General features: G+C 34.3%; 1 protein-coding gene across 2 annotated transcripts in view; it reads right to left on the reverse strand.

Moving 5' to 3' along the window:
* The window catches only part of LOC148942542 (uncharacterized), a 46,313-nt gene extending 30,148 nt beyond the window's left edge, over positions 1 to 16,165 (reverse strand). Inside the window, exon 1 of one of the 2 annotated variants that reach the window (XR_016143057.1) lies at positions 16,040 to 16,165. The gene's annotated coding sequence lies outside the window, so the exon portion shown is untranslated. Of the gene's footprint in view, positions 1 to 14,970; positions 15,268 to 16,039 lie in introns of those variants that run through there. The other variant, XR_016143056.1, reaches the window with a different exon arrangement.
* Positions 16,166 to 17,770: the final 1,605 nt, after the last annotated feature.

The raw sequence follows: 17,770 nt of genomic DNA on the forward strand, positions 1-17,770 counted from the left end.
GCTTCGTCGAAAATAAGCGTGAAAGCAGTAGCAGCATTTCCTCGCATTTCCTTTGTTTTTGAAAGGACAGTTTCCATGTGCTTGCATGCAGCTGCCAAATCACAGTCAACTGACTGAAGAGTCTTGCACAGTGGAAGCGTAAGGCAGAAAAACTCTTTGACCACATGGAGACATACAACAAATTGCGACTGGTTTATCCTGTCCATTAACTGTGCCGCTTTTGCAGAAGTTTCTGCATTTCCATTCTCTTTAAGAGCTTCCAGGGATCGCAGGGTTGGTCAGTACAGCTCAAGAAAACGCACGACTGAATCGTGGCGCTCCACCCATCTTGTTTCGCAGAGTCGGGTTATAGCATGTTTCCTCGAATCCGGTAGTATTTCATTGATCTTCTCTTTTAAATTATGTGTCCTGAGTGGGTAAGTATGGTAAAAACTGCAGACTTGTGACAAGACTCCGAAGAAATGCTTAAACGCCAGAATATAGCATACAGAAGAGATGACCAAGTTGAGACTGTTCGCACTACAATGGACGTAAAGCGCGTTCGGATACTTTTCACGTATAACAGCCTGGACACCCCTAAGATGCCCACTCATCGCTGCTGCACAGTCATATCCCTGACCACCCATCTTGTTCAGATTAAGACCAAGGCTTTTGAGAAATCACAGGATTGATGAAGCCAGACCTTGCCCAGTCAAATCAGAAACTGGGTTAAAACTAAGGAAGTCCTCATGCAGGTTCCCTTTGAATGTGTAGCAGACGCAAACAGACAGGTGCTCCGTGTTCGAAAAGTCCACCGTTTCATCGGCAAGCACTGAAAAGCATGGACTTGCGTTTACTCTTTCCACAATAGACTGCTGAAGAAGCTCCCCGGATGCGGCGATAATACCATTCTGGATGATGGGAGAAAGATATGTGGCATTTCCGGCCGCAGAAAGAAGACGGTTCTTCAGAACATCGTCACCATGTCTCACCCTCAGCCGCAATAGTGCTCGGAAGTTACCATCATTGTGGGAAGGTTCTGGATCTGAGACCAAAATGGGGCCGGAATCGTTAGTACCACAAAGAGCAAGCTGTTGCCGCCCAAAAAATATCACCGTCTCAACAATTGGTCGCAACTTCTGGTGATTTTCTTGAACCTTCCTTGCCGCGTCTAGTTGGTGCGCTTTCCTTGCCTTGTCTAGTTGGTGCGCGATTTTGTCCTGCCTTTCTTCGAGACAGAAATAAACTTTTCAGCCGATACGATGCAGTTTCTATGAAACTCTGCTTGTTGGTGAGCTGTGAAGCACTGTATCGCATCCTTCCAGTTCCTGAATGGTGTGGTGACTAGATTGCCCAAGCGCTGGTGGCAGCCTTTGCCAGCTGTCTCAGACGAGAACAGAACGCAAAATCTGCAAAAAGCAGCGTCCTCAGACGGAGAGTAGGACAACCAGCTGAAACGAGCGAGCCATATTAACTGAAATTTCAGCTTCCGTTTGTTGGATACTTGAAAAATGTAAGAGATATCTGGAGTCCAAGGGCTCTTCAGCAAACGAAGTTTAGAGTTTGCATCGAGAGATGATTTTTTGACAAATGACCGATGTCATTTGCAAACAACGACAGAGACTGGGTTGGTGCAGGTTTGTTGGGTCGTGGTTGGTTCCAGGGTCTGTGATTCAGAAGCTTCAACGATGGCTCCAATTGAAAATCGGTCTTCTCTTATCCAAGTCCGACGAATATTTTGTTGTTTTTTTATGGGGAGGGGAATTTTCAGGGTGTGAACTTTTCAGGGTAAATTATACACTGGGAGAATTTGTCAGAATTGCTATACAAAATTGGTTTTATGTGTTTTGCTTTCTCTTTTCCTGTCCCAATTTTACACATGGAGTTGTTACGGTTAATCATCCGGGGTAAACCGTGATTGAATTGTCTAGAGAAAATTTTGTTGGGGAGGGGGATTTATCCGTGTTTTTAGGTCCAGATTTCCTGGCCTTATTGAAAAATGATCATAAATCAAATAAAAAAAAGAACAAGTTTTTTTGTGTTTTGGTATGGCCTGTAAACATGTTTTGAAAGAGACTGCCTTGTGAAAAAAATGCCATCTGACACTGAATCAGGAACGATAACTATTGTTTTGGTTAATCTTAAAAGTAAAATTTTATTGCGAAAAGAAATTTATGGTGATTTCGAAACAGAGACTGAAAAGAGTTAAAAAAAACTTCTTTTTTTTTATTTAATTCCTTGTATAGTTTCATACCCAATTGCTGGAATAAATGCCTCGTTTTTGGGCTTAAAAAACAAAGCAATAAAGTTAATACAATATAAAAGCTAAAGTAACAGAATATCAGAGAATTTTTCATTGTTTTTTTTTTTTTTTTTTGTTATTTGAAAAAAAATTTGAATTTTTTCAAAAAAATATAGTATTGTGTATGATGAATTTGTTGGGAGACTGGGTATATCCTTGAAAAAACAGCAAATAATGATGGATGCTATAAGGCTCGTAATTTAATTAACAACATATAAAACAGACCTCTAGTGAACCTGGAACGGAGAGTCGTAAAATATAAAAGTTATTTACACAGAAATGGAATTGATGAGGCCAGCAAGAAATTAAAAAAAGGATTATTTGCAAAGAGTCCAGAAGAAATAAAATATTAGAAAAAAAGCTGAAAAACTCAAAATTTTCAAAATTCTAGGCAACTATGTAAAATGTCAATCATCATTTTCAAAGTTTATCAGTGTTTGAAATCTAGCTAATTCATATTCTTTACTATTAATTAATTCTTTTTGCTTTAATTATAGGTCAAGTTAGCCCAGTGATCAAATAATTGGGATGTCTTATTTGCATGGTTTTTATAAAAGAATAGGTTTTTAAGTCAGTTTATTAGGAACAAAGTTGTCAGTCAAGTGCTATCTTTATTAAAGAATACTCAAAATATGTTCATTAGTTTAATCAAAGGACTTTTTGGCCTAGACATTGAGGAAGGCCAAACTAATATACCGAAAAACACTGTTGAAAACAATAGAGATGTCTACTATTAATTATGTAATGATATTATATCTTTAATTGTATAATTATATTATATCTTAATTATAACTTTTTTTTACTGCTGATTGACGTCATTTATAAGCACTTTATTTTATGCAACCTGTGTACAGAGCTTCTACTGTTTACTATTAACACTTTTGGACAAATCATCAAAATCCAAGAATTTTTGGTGAACAACCTGAAATGGAATCTCGTTGCTAAAATCTGGGAAAACCAAATTGGTTAAAGATTTGTTTATAGGCTCCAGCAAGACGTAGATCCACGTAGTGAATCAAATATTTTACATATTATGTTATAGGGTAGTCCCATTCCCGGCCAATGTTCCCAAATTGGAATTTGTTGCTGTTGCTGTTGAGATTGGTGTTAAATTAAATTTTTATAAAGGTCTTTCAGTTATAAAATTTGCCCAATTGTTTATGTATATTATCAGGACCGTATTCAGGATTTTTGTTCGGGGGGGGGGGGGTTACCCGATTTTTTGCCGTGGACTTTGTCTAACATCCTCGAGAAACATTAAGTTAGCTCGAGACCGTTAGTCCGCCCCTTGCGAACGAGGACGCGTCCACTAGGCATACTTTCGTATCTTTAAGGGTTTGTTTGTTTGTTTGTTTTTTTTTTTTTTTTTTTTTTTTTTTTTTTTTAGAAACGCAAAAACAAAACAAGTATTTACATACAGTTAAATACTAAAAGCTAATTTTTTTTTTTTTTTTGAGACAGCGAAAACAGAACGCAAAAAGAAGCCAAATAGTTGAAGTAGTCTATATATTTTTTATTTTATTTTTTTTTGCTAAAAGTAAGGGATAATATCTATCAGTAAGGCAAAGTAAAAGTAAGGGCGAAGTTTATCAATGTTTGAAATCTAGCTAATTCATATGCTTTACTATTAATTAATTCTTTTTGTTTGAATTATGGGCCAAGTTAGTGCAGTGACCTAATAATTGGGATGTCTTATTTGCATGATTGTTATCAGGAATGGGTTTATAAGTCAGTTTAGTAGGAACTAAGTAGTTAGTCACTATATAGTAAGCCAAGTGATAACTTTATTAAAGAATACTGAAAATATGTTCATTAGTTTAATCAAAGGACTTTTTGGCCTAGACATTGAGGAAGGCCAAACTAATATACCGAAAGACACTGTTGAAAACAATATAGATGCGTACCCATTAGTGCACAGTGAGAATATGACAGGAGAATCCTCTCGAAATATTTATATTAGTTTACTTATAGGACTTTTTAGCTTAAATATTAGGAGAGGTGAAAGTGAAACCGCTGTACTGAAAGATCCTAACGAAAACAAAAAACAAGCGGGCCCTTTAACGCATAGTGAGCAAAGTGGAAACGAGACAAAACAATATTTTTCAAATGTTCATATTAGCAAACCTATAAACATTTTATATAGGTCTTCTTATAGGCATTGGAAGGCCAGACAACTATGCGAGTGGCCCGTGTAACTTATTGTCAGCTCAGCAATTATGCTTAAGAGAGTTCGGTAGTTATGAAGAGATTTTAGATTAGACCAGACGAAGTTTACAACTGATTTTTATATTTTTATACAGCTTTTTACAGACAAATAGTTTTAATATGAATGGAATTTAATTTGATCTAATTTTTTAATCATATATTTTTTTACTGCTGATTGACGTCATTCATAAACACTTTATTTTATGCAACCTGTGTACAGAGCTTCTACTGTTGACTATTAACACTTTTGGACAAATCTTCAAAATTCTTTGGGGGGAACAACCTAAAATGGAATTTCGTTGCTGAAATCTGGGAAACCAAATTGGTTTAAGATTTGCTTTCAGGCTCCAGCAGGACGTAGATCCATGTAGTGAATGAAACATTTTAAAAAATATGTTCTAGGGTAGTAGTCCTGGATTCTAGTCATTTACCACAAACCCCCGCGGAAAATACCCCCCCCTCCTAAAAGAAAATATCCCCTTGGAGAAACCTTCCATGGCCCTCCTCCCAGAAAATTGAAAATTAGATTTGAGTCTTTATTAGAAAAAAAACAGAAAAAATCAATATTTTCAAAATTCTAGGCAATCTTGTCAAATGCCAATCATCATTTTCAAAGTTTATCAGTGTTTGAAATACTGAAGAAGGAAGAGGGTATTTTTTTACTGCTGATTGACGTAATTCATAAGCACTTTATTTTATGCAACCTGTATACAGAGCTTCTACTGTTGAATATTAACGTTTTTGAACAAATCTTCAAAATGCAAGAATTTTTTGGGAAACAACCTGAAATGGAATTTCGTTGCTACAATCTGGGAGCCCAAATTGGTTTAAGATTTGTTTATCGGCCCCAGCAAGACGTAAATCCATGTAGTGAATCGAAAATTTTACATAATATGTTCTAGGGTGGCAGTCGTGGGTTTTGGCCATTTAAAACCGAACCTTTGCATCAAATATCCTTCCCCCTAAAAAAAATAACCCTTGGAAGAACCCGCTAAACCCCTAGAAGGTTTAGCTTTCCTTTTAAAGGATAGTTGGCTTTGGGAAACAACCAATTTTTATAGTTTAAGTTTTTACGGACGAAACCTTGTTAATGTCTACGAGTTTGCTTGTCTTATCTTCCATTTGTAAAACTACAACAAATCACTATTAATAAATAAATGAAACCAGAAAAGAAAGAAATTACAATGGATAACCCAGTCAAACTCAAAATGAGCAAAAATTAAAAATAGTAAGCCTGACAACGGACAACCCCTGTGTCTTCTACAACTGGGAATTTATTTGAATACATTTCTACTCATAAAACGAACAGAAATTATTATGTATATGAAAGGAGTTGCCCTATCTTCAAGACCTCACTCTTTATATTAAAGTTTTCTTATAGGATTTTAAGACACATCTTATTATTCTATTTAAACGGACATTTTGTTTCAGGAATCGTTCTTAAGGAATATGGACAAAGAGTCAAGACTCTAGCGTAAAGAGCAATGTTTTTGGAGGGGAAAACTCCTTTCATAGACATATTGATATTTGTTTGGTTTAAGTTTTGATGTTGCTCCCTACTTTCAGTTGAAAAAACTTGTTTCTTTAAATTTTATTTCTGATCATTTTAAAATAATACCAGAAAATACATCTCTCTCTCTCCATGAAAAATTCTGGTACTTGTCTATTATACACCATTCACTCAAGTTTACGCTATGTAAAACTAGAGAACAAATCATTTTCTTTGTTAGGTTCTTCGTTACTTTAGAAACAATTTCAGGCCATAAATTTGCACATTAGGGGGAGGGTACTATCTTTTTATTTTGTTTGTCCCAAAGGTGATCATATCGACCCTAATAGTCCTAAAACATCGTAAGAGGGCTCATTCGAACGGAAATTAAAAGTTCCAGCTCCCTTTCTAAATGACCAAAAACATTGGAGGGCAACTAGGCCCCCTCCCAATCGTTTTATTCCAAAATTGTCCGATCAAAATTTTAAAATAGCCATTTTATTCGTCATAGTTGAAAGACTCAATAACAATGCCTTTGGATACAACATGAACCCCCCACAGCCACAAGGCAAAGGTCTTTCAGTTATAAAATTTGCCCAATTGTTTATGCATATTATCAGGACCGTATCCAGGATGTTTGGTCGGGTGGGGGGGAGGGGGCTACCCGATTTTTTCCCGTGGACTTTGTCTAACATCCTCGAGCAACATTACGTTAGTTCGAGACCGTTAGTCCGCCCCTTGCGAACGAGGACGCGTCCACTAGGCATACTTTCGTATCTTTAAGGTTTCTTTTTTTTTTTTTTTAGAAACACAAAAACGAGACAAGTATTTACATACAGTTAAATACTACAAGCTAATTTTTTTTGTTGAGAAAGCAAAAACAGAACGCAAAAAGAAGCCAAATGGTAGAAGTAGTCTATATATATTTTTTTTTTTTTTTTTTTTAGCTAAAAGTAAGGGTGAATATCTATAAAACGAATTCCAGGCGACGATTTTTCTTCCCTGCAAAAATTTTGATGACCTTGTCTGGGCAGATGTAATGTCCCTACGGACTGCAAGGAAGGCTTCCAACTCTTGCATTTCAACGAAATAAATTCAAAATGAACATTTAAAAAACTAATAACTTGAATTTGGACAAGTTAAACCACAACCAAACACTACTGAATTAGTCCAACTCTTGCATTTGAACGAAAGAAATTCAAAATGAACTTTTAAAAAACAATAAATTGGAACTTTGACTATTTAAAACATAACCAAACACTAGTGATATATTCAAAATCTTGCATTTCAACTAAATAAATTCAAATGAACTTTAAAAAATCAAGAAAATGTAACTGTGACAAGGTAAACCATAAGCAAACACTACTGAAATATTCCAACTCTTGCTTTTCAAAAAAAGAAATTCAAAATGATCTCTGAAAAATCAAAAAAATATAACTGTGACAAGGTAAACCACAACAAAACACTACTGAAATAGTCCAACTCTTGTATTTCAACGAAAGAAATTCAAAATGAACTTTTAAAAATCACGAATATGTAACTGTGACAAGGTATACCACGAGCAAACACTACTGAAATATTCCAACTCTTGCATTTCAACGAAAGAAATTCAAAATGAACTTTGAAAAATCAAGAAAATGTAACTGTGACAAGGTAAACCACAACCAAACACTTCAGAAATATTCCAACTCTTGCATTTCAATAAAAGAAATTCAAAATGAACTTTGAAAAATCAAGAAAATGTAACTGTGACAAGGTAAACCATAACCAGACACTACTGAAATATTCCAGCTCTTGCATTTCAACGAAATAAACTAAATTGAGATTTGAAAAATCAAGAGAATGCAACTGTGACAGGGTAGACCATAACCAAACGCTACTGAAATATTCCAACTTTTGCATTTCCATGAAAGAAATTCAAAAATGAAAATTGACATATAAAGAGAATTTAAATGTGACAAGGTAAACCACAAACAAACACTAATGAAATATTACAACTCTTTCATAACAACGAAAGAAATTCAAAATGAATTTTTAAAATTAAAGAAAATGTAACTTTTACAATTTAAACAACAACAATACACAAATGAAATATTACAAATCTTGAATTTAAACGAAAGAAGTTCAAAATTAACTTTGAAAAATAATGAAAATGTAAATGTGACAAGTTAAACCATAACCAAACGCTACTGAAATATTCCAACTCTTGCATTTCAATGAAAGAAATTCAAAATGAACTTTGAAAAATCAAGAAAATGTAACTGTGACAAGGTAAACCACAACCAAACACTGCTGAAATATTCCAACTCTTGCATTTCAACGAAAGAAATTCAAAATGAACTTTTAAAAATCATGAAAATGTAACTGTGACACGTTAAACCATAACAAATCGCTACTGAAATATTACTACTATTGCATTTAAACGAAAGAAATTCGAAATGAACTTTGAAAAATAAAGAAAATGTAACTGTGACAAGGTAAACCACAACCAAACACTTCTGAAATATTCCAACTCTTGCATTTCAACGAAAGAAATTCAATATGAACTTTGAAAAATCATGAAAATGTAACTGTGGCAAGGTAAACCACAACCAAACACTACTGAAATATTCCAACTCTTGCATTTCAACGAAAGAAATTCAAAATGAACTTTGAAAAATCAGGAAAATATAACTGTGACAAGGTAAACCACAAGCAAACACTACTGAAATATTCCAACTCTTGCTTTTCAAGGAAAGAAATTCAAAATGAACTTTGAAAAATCAAGAAAATGTAACTGTGACAAGGTAAACCACAACCAAACACTACTGAAATATTCCAACTCTTGCACTTCAACGATAGAAATTCAAAATGAACTTTGAAAAATCAAGAAAATGTAACTGTGACAAGGTAAACCACAACCAAACACTGCTGAAATATTCCAACTCTTGCATTTCAACGAAAGAAATTCAATACGAACTTTGAAAAATCATGAAAATGTAACTGTGGCAAGGTAAACCACAACCAAACACTACTGAAATATTCCAACTCTATCATTTCAAAGAATGAAATTCAAAATTAAATTTGAAAAATTAAGAAAATGCAACTGAGAAAAGGTAAACAATAACCAGACACTACTGAAATACTCCAACTCTTGCATTTCAACGAAAGAAATTCGCAATGAACATTGAAAAATAAAGAAAATGTAACTATGACAATGTAAACCACAAGCAAACACTACTGAAATATTCCAACTCTTGCTTTTCAAGGAAAGAAATTCAAAATGAACTTTGAAAAATCAAGAAAGTGTAACTGTGACAAGGTAAACCACAACCAAACACTACTGAAATATTCCAACTCTTGCATTTCAACGAAAGAAATTCAAAATAAACTTGTAAAAATCAATAATATTTAACTTTGACAATGTAAACAACAACCAAACACTACTTAAATATTCCAACTCTTGCATTTCAACGAAAGAAATTCAAAATGAACATTGAAAAATCAAGAAAATTTAACTGTGACAATGTATACCATAAACATACAATATTGTAATATTCCAACTCTTGCATTTCAACGAAAGAAATTCAAAATAAAATTAGAAAAAACGGGAAAATGTAACTGTGACAAGTTCATCCACACCAAAACGCTCCTGAAATATTTAAAAACATACATTTCAAGGAAAGAAATTGAAAATGAACTTTGAAAAATCAAGAAAATGTAACTGTGACAAGGTAAACCACAACCAAACACTACTGAAATATTCCAACTCTTGCATTTCAATGAAAGAAATTCAAAATAAAATTTGAAAAAATCAAGAAAATGTAACTTTGACAAGGTAAATCATAACCATACACTACTGAAATATTCCAACTCTTGCATTTCAACGAAAGAAATTCAAAATGAACATTGAAGAATCAAGAAAATGTAACTGTGACAAGGTAAGCCACAACCAAACACTATTGAAATATTCCAACTCTTGCATTTCAATGAAAGAAATTCAAAATGAACTTTGAAAAATCAAGAAAATGTAACTGTGACAAGGTAAACCACAACCAAACAATACTGAAATATTCCAACTCTTGCATTTCAGTGAAAGAAATTCAAAATAAACTTTGAAAAATCATGAAAATGTAACTGTGACAAGTTAAACCACAACCAAACACTACTGAAATATTCCAACTCTTGCATTTCAACGAAAGAAATTCAAAATGAACTTTGAAAAATCAGGAAAATGTAACTGTGACATGGTAAACCACAACCAAACACTACTGAAATATTCCAACTCTTGCATTTCAACGATAGAAATTCAAAATGAATTATGAAAAATCAAGAAAATGTAACTGTGACAAGGTAAACCACAACCAAACACTACTGAAATATTCCAACTCTTGCATTTCAACGAAAAAAATTCACAATGAACTTTGAAAAATCAAGAAAATGTAACTGTGACAAGGTAAACCACAACCAAACACTACTGAAATATTCCAACTCTTGCATTTCAACGAAAGAAATGCAAAATGAAGTTTGAAAAATCAATAATATGTAAATGTGACAAGGTAAACCCCAACCAAACACTTCTGAAATATTCAAACTCTTGCATTTCAACGGTATAAATTCAAATTTACTTTGAAAAATCAATAAAATGTAACTTTGAGAAGGTAAACAAAAAACAAACACCACTTAAATAGTCCAAATCTTGCATTTAAATGAAAGAAATTCAAAATGAACTTTGAAAAATCAAGAAAATGTAACTGTGACAAGGTAAACCACAACCAAACACTACTGAAATATTCCAACTCTTGCATTTCAACGAAAAAAATTCAACATGAACTTTGAAAAATCAAGAAAATGTAACTGTGACAAGGTAAACAACACCGACACACTACTGAAATATTCCAACTCTTGCATTTCAATGAAAGAAATTCAAAATGAACTTTGAAAAATCAGGAAAATGTAACTGTGACAAGGTAAACCACAACTAAACACTACTGAAATATTCCAACTCTTGCATTTCAACGAAAGAAATTCGAAATGAACTTTGAAAATCAAGAAAATGTAACTGTGACAAGGTAAACCACAACCAAACACTACTGAAATATTCCAACTGTTGCATTTCAACGAAAGAAATTCAAAATGAACTTTGAAAAATCAAGAAAATGTAACTGTGACAACGTAAACCACAACAAAACACTACTGAAATATTCCAACTCTTGCATTTCAATGAAAGAAATACAAAATAAACTATGAAAAATCATGAGAATGTAACTGAGACAAGGTAAACCAACAATAAAACACAACTGAAATATTCCAGCTCTTGCATTTCAACGAAAGAAATTCTAAATGAACTTTGAAAAATCAAGAAAATGTAACTGTGACACAGTAAACCACAACCAAACACTACTGAAATATTCCAACTCTTGCATTTCAACGAAGGGAATTCAAAATGAACTTTGAAAAATCCAGAAAATGTAACTGTGACAAGGTAAACCACAACCAAACACTACTGAAATATTCCAACTCTTGCATTTAAACGAAAGAAATTCAAAATGAACTTTGAAAAATCAAGAAAATGTAACTGTGATACGGTAAACCACAACCCACTACTGAAATATTCCAACTCTTGCATTTCAACAAAAGAAATTCAAAATGAACTTTGAAAAATCCAGAAAATGTAACTGTGACAAGGTAAACCACAACAACACACTATTGAAATATTCCAACTCTTGCATTTCAACAAAAGAAATTCAAAATGAACTTTGAAAAATCAAGAAAATGTAACTGTGACAAGGTAAACTACAACAACACACTACTGAAATATTCCAACTCTTGCATTTCAATGAAAGAAATTCAAAATGAACTTTGAAAAATCAAGAGAATGTAACTCTGACGAGGTAAACCAAACACTACTAAAATATGCCAACTCTTGCATTTCAATGAAAGAAATTCAAAATGAACTTAGAAAAATCAAGGAAATGTAACTGTGACAAGGTAAACTACAAGCAAACACTAATGAAATATTCCAAATCTTGCATTTCAACGAAATAAATTCAAAATGAACTTTGGAAAATCAATAAAATGTAACTGTGCCAAGTTAAACCACAACCAAACACTACTGAAACATTCCAACTCTTGCATTTCAACGAAGGAAATTCGAAATGAACTTTGAAAAATCAAGAAAATGTAACTGTAGCAAGGTAAATCACAACCAAACACTACTGAAATAATCCAACTCTTGCATTTCAAGGAAAGAAATTCAAAATGAACTTTGAAAAATTAAGAAAATGTAACTGTGACAAGGTAAACCACAACCAAACACTACTGAAACATTCCAACTCTTGCATTTCAATGAAGGAAATTCAAAATGAACTTTGAAAAATCAGACCTTTGGAGGGGGAGGGGCCGGGGGGAGGGGGTCGTTCTGTGTCTCAATGCACAAAAAAAGTATAAAAAAATGGGGGAGGGAAGGGGAGGGGAGGAGGGGGAGGAGGAAGAGGAGGGGAGAGGAGGAGGGGAGGTGAGGAGGAGGAGGGGAGGGGGAGGAGGGGAAGGGGCCCTTTGGGCCCAAGGGGGGGGGGGGTCTGGGGGAACCTTGAGGGCCGGTGGGCCCTTTGGGAGCCCAGAGAACCTTTGCGGACCGGTGGCCTCCTTCGGGGTTGGGGTAGGGGGATCGGAACCTTTGGGGTTGGGGTAGAGGACCTCACAACACTGTTCAAATGAAACTTGTGTATTATATCGACCACACTCAAAACCTCTTCCAAAACCTTTCCTAAAATCTTCTTTCAAAATGTCTCTATCTGTTTCGCCGAAATAGTTCCATAACCTGTCTAAAACAGTTTCGCCCAATTAATCCCTAAACGTAATTCAGCGTGTTCCTTTTGTTTTTGGCATCTCTGCGCTAATGCATTTCAAATTAAGAAGAAACCTGATTCCCGCGCTAAAACAATTCATCGTTAAGATGTTTCTTGGAAAATTGTTTCCATGGCGTTTGGTTATTAAGATCCTTTGAAGTTCGACCAAAAGAGTTGTTTCCGAGGCAAAGACATTAATGACTTGGATCTATTCCTGGAGAATCGTTTCTATGCGAAAATTTTTAAAGTCTGAAAGATGATGTCATTTGTTGATTGATCTGTCAAGAAAGGGGAATTAATTTGTTGTTTCTAAGGGGATTTTTTGATTCACGATAGGTGAATTGAGGTCGACAGCACAGGTGTTCCAAGGTCGATGTTGTTGTTGTTGTAAGTGCACGCTCTCAGCAAATGTCAAGGTCAATGTTGTTGTTGTTGACACACTTGGAAAAAGAGGTCATTGACCCCATTAACCACGTGTTCTCCCTAATGACTCTATGCCCATATATGGTGTACGTACGGGACCTTTAGGGTCACTTCTACTCCTTGGAATAATTCGCTACACCCCTAGAAGGTTTAGCTATCTTTTTAAAGGATAGGTAAACAAACAATTTTTATAGTTTAAGTTTTTACGGACGAAACCTTGTTAATGTCTACGAGTTTGCTTGTCTTATCTTCCATTTGTAAAACTACAACAAATCGCTATTGATAAATAAATGAAACCAGAAAAGAAAGAAATTACAATAGATAACCTAGTCAAACTCAAAATGAGCAAAAATTAAAAATAGTAAGCCTGACAACGGACAACCCCTATGTGTTCTACAACTGGGAATTTATTTGAATTTATTTCTACTCATAAAACGAACAGAAATTATTATGTATATGAAAGGAGCTGCCCTATCTTCAAGACCTCAGTCTTTATACTAAAGTTTTCTTATAGGATTTTAAGACACAGCTTATTATTCTATTTAAACGGACATTTTGTTTCAGGAATTGTTCTTAAAGAATATGGACAAAGAGTCAAGACTCTAGCGTAAAGAGCAATGTTTTTGGAGGGGGCAACTCCTTTCATAGACATAATAATATTTGTTTGGTTTATGTTTTGATGTTGCTCCCTACTTTCAGTTGAAAAAACTTGTTTCTTTAAATTTTATCTCTGATCATTTTAAAATAATACCAGAAAATACACCTCTCTCCATGAAAAATTCTGGTACTTGTCTATTATACACCATTCACTCAAGTTTACGCTATGTAAAACTAGAGAACAAACCATTTTCTCTGTTAGTTTCTTCGTTACTTTAGAAGCAAATTCTGGCTATATATTTGTACATTAGGGAGAGGGTGCTATCTTTTTGTTTTGTTTGTCCCAAAGGTGATCGTATCGATCCCAATAGTCCGAAAACATGGTGAGAGGGCTCATTCGCACGGAAATTAAAAGTTCCAGTTCCCTTTCTAAATGACCAAAAATATTGGAGGGCAACTAGGCTCCTCCTAGTTTTATTCCAAAATTATCCGACCAAAATTTTAAGATAGCCATTTTATTCGTCATAGTTGAAAGATTCAATAACTATGCCTTTGCATATTTAACATGAACCCCCCATAGCCACAAAGCAAAGGTCTTTCAGTTATAAAATTTGCCAAATTGTTTAGTTTTCAGTTATAAAATTTGCCCAATTGCAAGTGAGTCTTCTGCTGGGGGCTTGTATTTAGAATAATACAAAATTCTACATTAATTTAGATAGTAGCTTGAAACCCCTACAGTAGGATTCTCCGAGATGCTGAATTTAATGGTTAGGTTTTCAATTAGAGCATTTGCCTTTTTGGATGTGTTTTCCGGTATGTTTCACGATCAGAGACATTTTTTGGGGGGGCTCGCAGCTTTTGATGGGTAGCTTTAATGTTATTGAAAATTACATATTTGGAATAAACATACAAAACAAATTTATTATCGATTTCTCCTTTTACCTTTTCAGTTACAACTGGTCTGATTCGCTCCTTGCTTCATTTACCCCAAACTGTTTGAGAGTGATTTAATGAAAAACTATATTTGCAAAATTTACTAAAGGCTAAGTAAATCCTTACAAAGATATCAATCAGTTTCACAGACATTACCAATCAATCGAGCAGGGCTACAATTAACTACAAACCCCAGAAAAGACTCATATTACCTTTTTAGTTTGAAAGTTTAAAATATATAATGTACTTGGTACACTAATCCGGCTGTATAATTGTTCATTTCATTGTTCTAGTCGATCTGACCCTTAAATATGCATGACTTCACTCTTAGCTTGACATGATTGTTCATTGTTTCTGTACAATTTTACTTTTAAAACAAGATTATGTTCTTTTCCTTTTTGAGTATTATACCAAGTTCAAGGAAAACGAAACCAAATTCACTGCTGAATGGGTTAGATTTAACCCCCACTCTTACACTTTTCTTTCTTTTTTAGTTTATATTAGTTTCTTCGGACAACTAAATTTAAACTACAATCACTTGAAAATTGTTTCTGTAGAATACATATTTCGATTTGAGAAAAATAAATAAAGAAAAATAAAGGAAAAATAATAAATAAGAAAAATAAATAAAAATAAAGAAAACTGCTTCTGTAGAATACATATCTCGATTAGAGATAGAATAGTTCATTTCCAAAACTTCGAGTAGTACTCGTTTATACTCTTTAAGGGGCTATCGTTGTCCACGTGCAGTAAGCATACAACTCAACTTTGATAATAGATGGATTCAGAAATAAACAGGTTTTAAAAGGAATGACGTACATTTTATTGAGGCAGTGTTTTCATGTCTTTCTGTTAGGGGTCGTTACTTTGCGGATTTATTTCCGGGTTACCGATTCTGAATTTTTGCCAGAAAATATAAAGCATAAAGATTACTTAATCTAGTGGCAAGAATCTGTAACATTTTAGCAGGAATCTAATATTTAGCGAACTCTTACAGGTGACTAGTTGTCATGAAGAATTTGTGATTTGACTAGCAATAAGGGAGCAAGAATTGGTTGAAGTTTTTAAATGAATGTATTGAAGCGAATTTTCCTATGCAAAATGCCTTGTATCTTGGAAATAAAAAAGAGGAAAATAATAAGAATGAGTCACAGGTGATTTTAAATAGATTAGTAATTTTACGAAATGAGGTTATTTTAATTGACGAAAATTGTATACGCGGGCAGGAAACTTGAATTTGTTCGCTTATGAAAAACAGGCAAAGGATAGATTCAAGCTCACCTTATTGTTTTTACGTGGTTTGGTGAAAATGTCTTTGCCGCTTATTATCTGTCTTGAGGTAAGAGATCTCTGAAATTTAGGAGCTGGTTCTTAATTGTCTTCAAACTGTTCGAGAGACACATCCAAACTATTGTCTTTACCCTGAAAGTTACTCATGATAATCGCGCAAGCACAAAGTAAGGGAAGGAACCAAGGAAACTCGATTTAATTATGATTGCACAAAATTAACGGCCATTATTTAATGATTGAAACTCGTCCGTTGACGAATTGAAAAATGAATAGATTAAAAAATTGCGCCTGCTTTCAAATCAAAATGTTTTATGCAAATGTTTCACAACTAAGATATCAGTTGGATATGATACGGAAGGAAATTTTAAAATGAAATTGGCAGTTTTGCATGTTTTGCAGATATACCACACTCTTTGAAAACAACAGTCTACTAGTGATTGTCTAGGTATCAACTTAGGAACTTCCTAATATGATCTGATGATCCCCCAACGCCAAATCAAAGTAGGTACGCAGCCGTCATATGGTACACATATATGATGTTTTTTGGTATGTATCTGTAAAGAGCCAAGAGATTTCATTTATAATGAAATCACTGCTTGCCTTTTTGTGAAAATTAGGAAATAACTGACGATTAAGTAGTTATCCCTTTCCGAGGTGTTTCAAACAACCTTTGTAAAAGGGGATTGGTTTGAGATTAGTGGTTGGAAGAGAATTACGGACACTTACTAATTATATTTAGTAAAACAGGGAATTATCGTTTCACTGAAAATTAAGTAGACGTCTTAGTGCCAAGGACACAATTATATGGCAATAGTTATGTGGTCTTCAGACCTTTAAATGACTTATCCGTGAAATAATTTAGAGAAAAACACATTGTCTATTCTCTTTAGCTGAAGAATTGCTATCTTATCCAATTTCACTATACTGTATAGCCATCAAAAATTCTGTTTTGAAATCAATTCTGGATAAAATGAGAGTTCAGTCCCTTTATTGGCCAAAAGTAAATAATAAGACATAAACTCAAACCTATAGAAAAAAATTAATGAACTAAATATGAATTAAATGAGCAAGAATTGAATCAAAGATAACATGGCACAGGATAAATTTTAGAGATAGCTAAAGAAAGACTTTCAATTATTCCACTAAGGGCCGTCACGTATGGGGGCAGGGGGTATGGACGCCCCCCCCCCCAATGTTTTTTGTTAGTCGGTAATAAAAAAAATCGGTAAAATCGTGGTGTAATATTCGGTAAATTTTAACGCCGTTAAAATTCTTTGTTCATCAAGGAGGCACACTTGTGCCTCTATAAAGAGGCGACCCACCACAATGTTAAGCGATTTCCGGTCCTAGCGGTCGCAGAGAGACAGCGGTGATCGCATTTTGTAGCCCAAGCTCCAACTAAGAAACGTGCAAAATTTCACCCCCTCCGACTTTATCTTCATGGGTAAAAGTGGGCCGGAAGTTTCAACCCTCCGACCACAGCCCCCCTTAACGTTGTCCGATTGGGCTGAAATTTAGAGGTTGAGCTTTTATAGGGCCCGGGAGCTTATCCTCAAAATTTCAGCTCAATCCGATCACTCCTTCCCTGTTAAAAAAACAAAAAAAAAACAAATATCAAGTTTTGTGGGTATTTGCTTGCGTCAAAAATTCATCGCACAGAATAAAAGTAATGTAACGTTTCTTTGGTACATTGGTCACTACTCCTGACTGTCAGGTAGAAGA

This window comes from Artemia sp. Qi Xiang Cuo, chromosome 16, assembly GCF_049724085.1.
Source record: "Artemia sp. Qi Xiang Cuo chromosome 16, ASM4972408v1, whole genome shotgun sequence".
NCBI lineage: Eukaryota > Metazoa > Arthropoda > Branchiopoda > Anostraca > Artemiidae > Artemia > Artemia sp. Qi Xiang Cuo.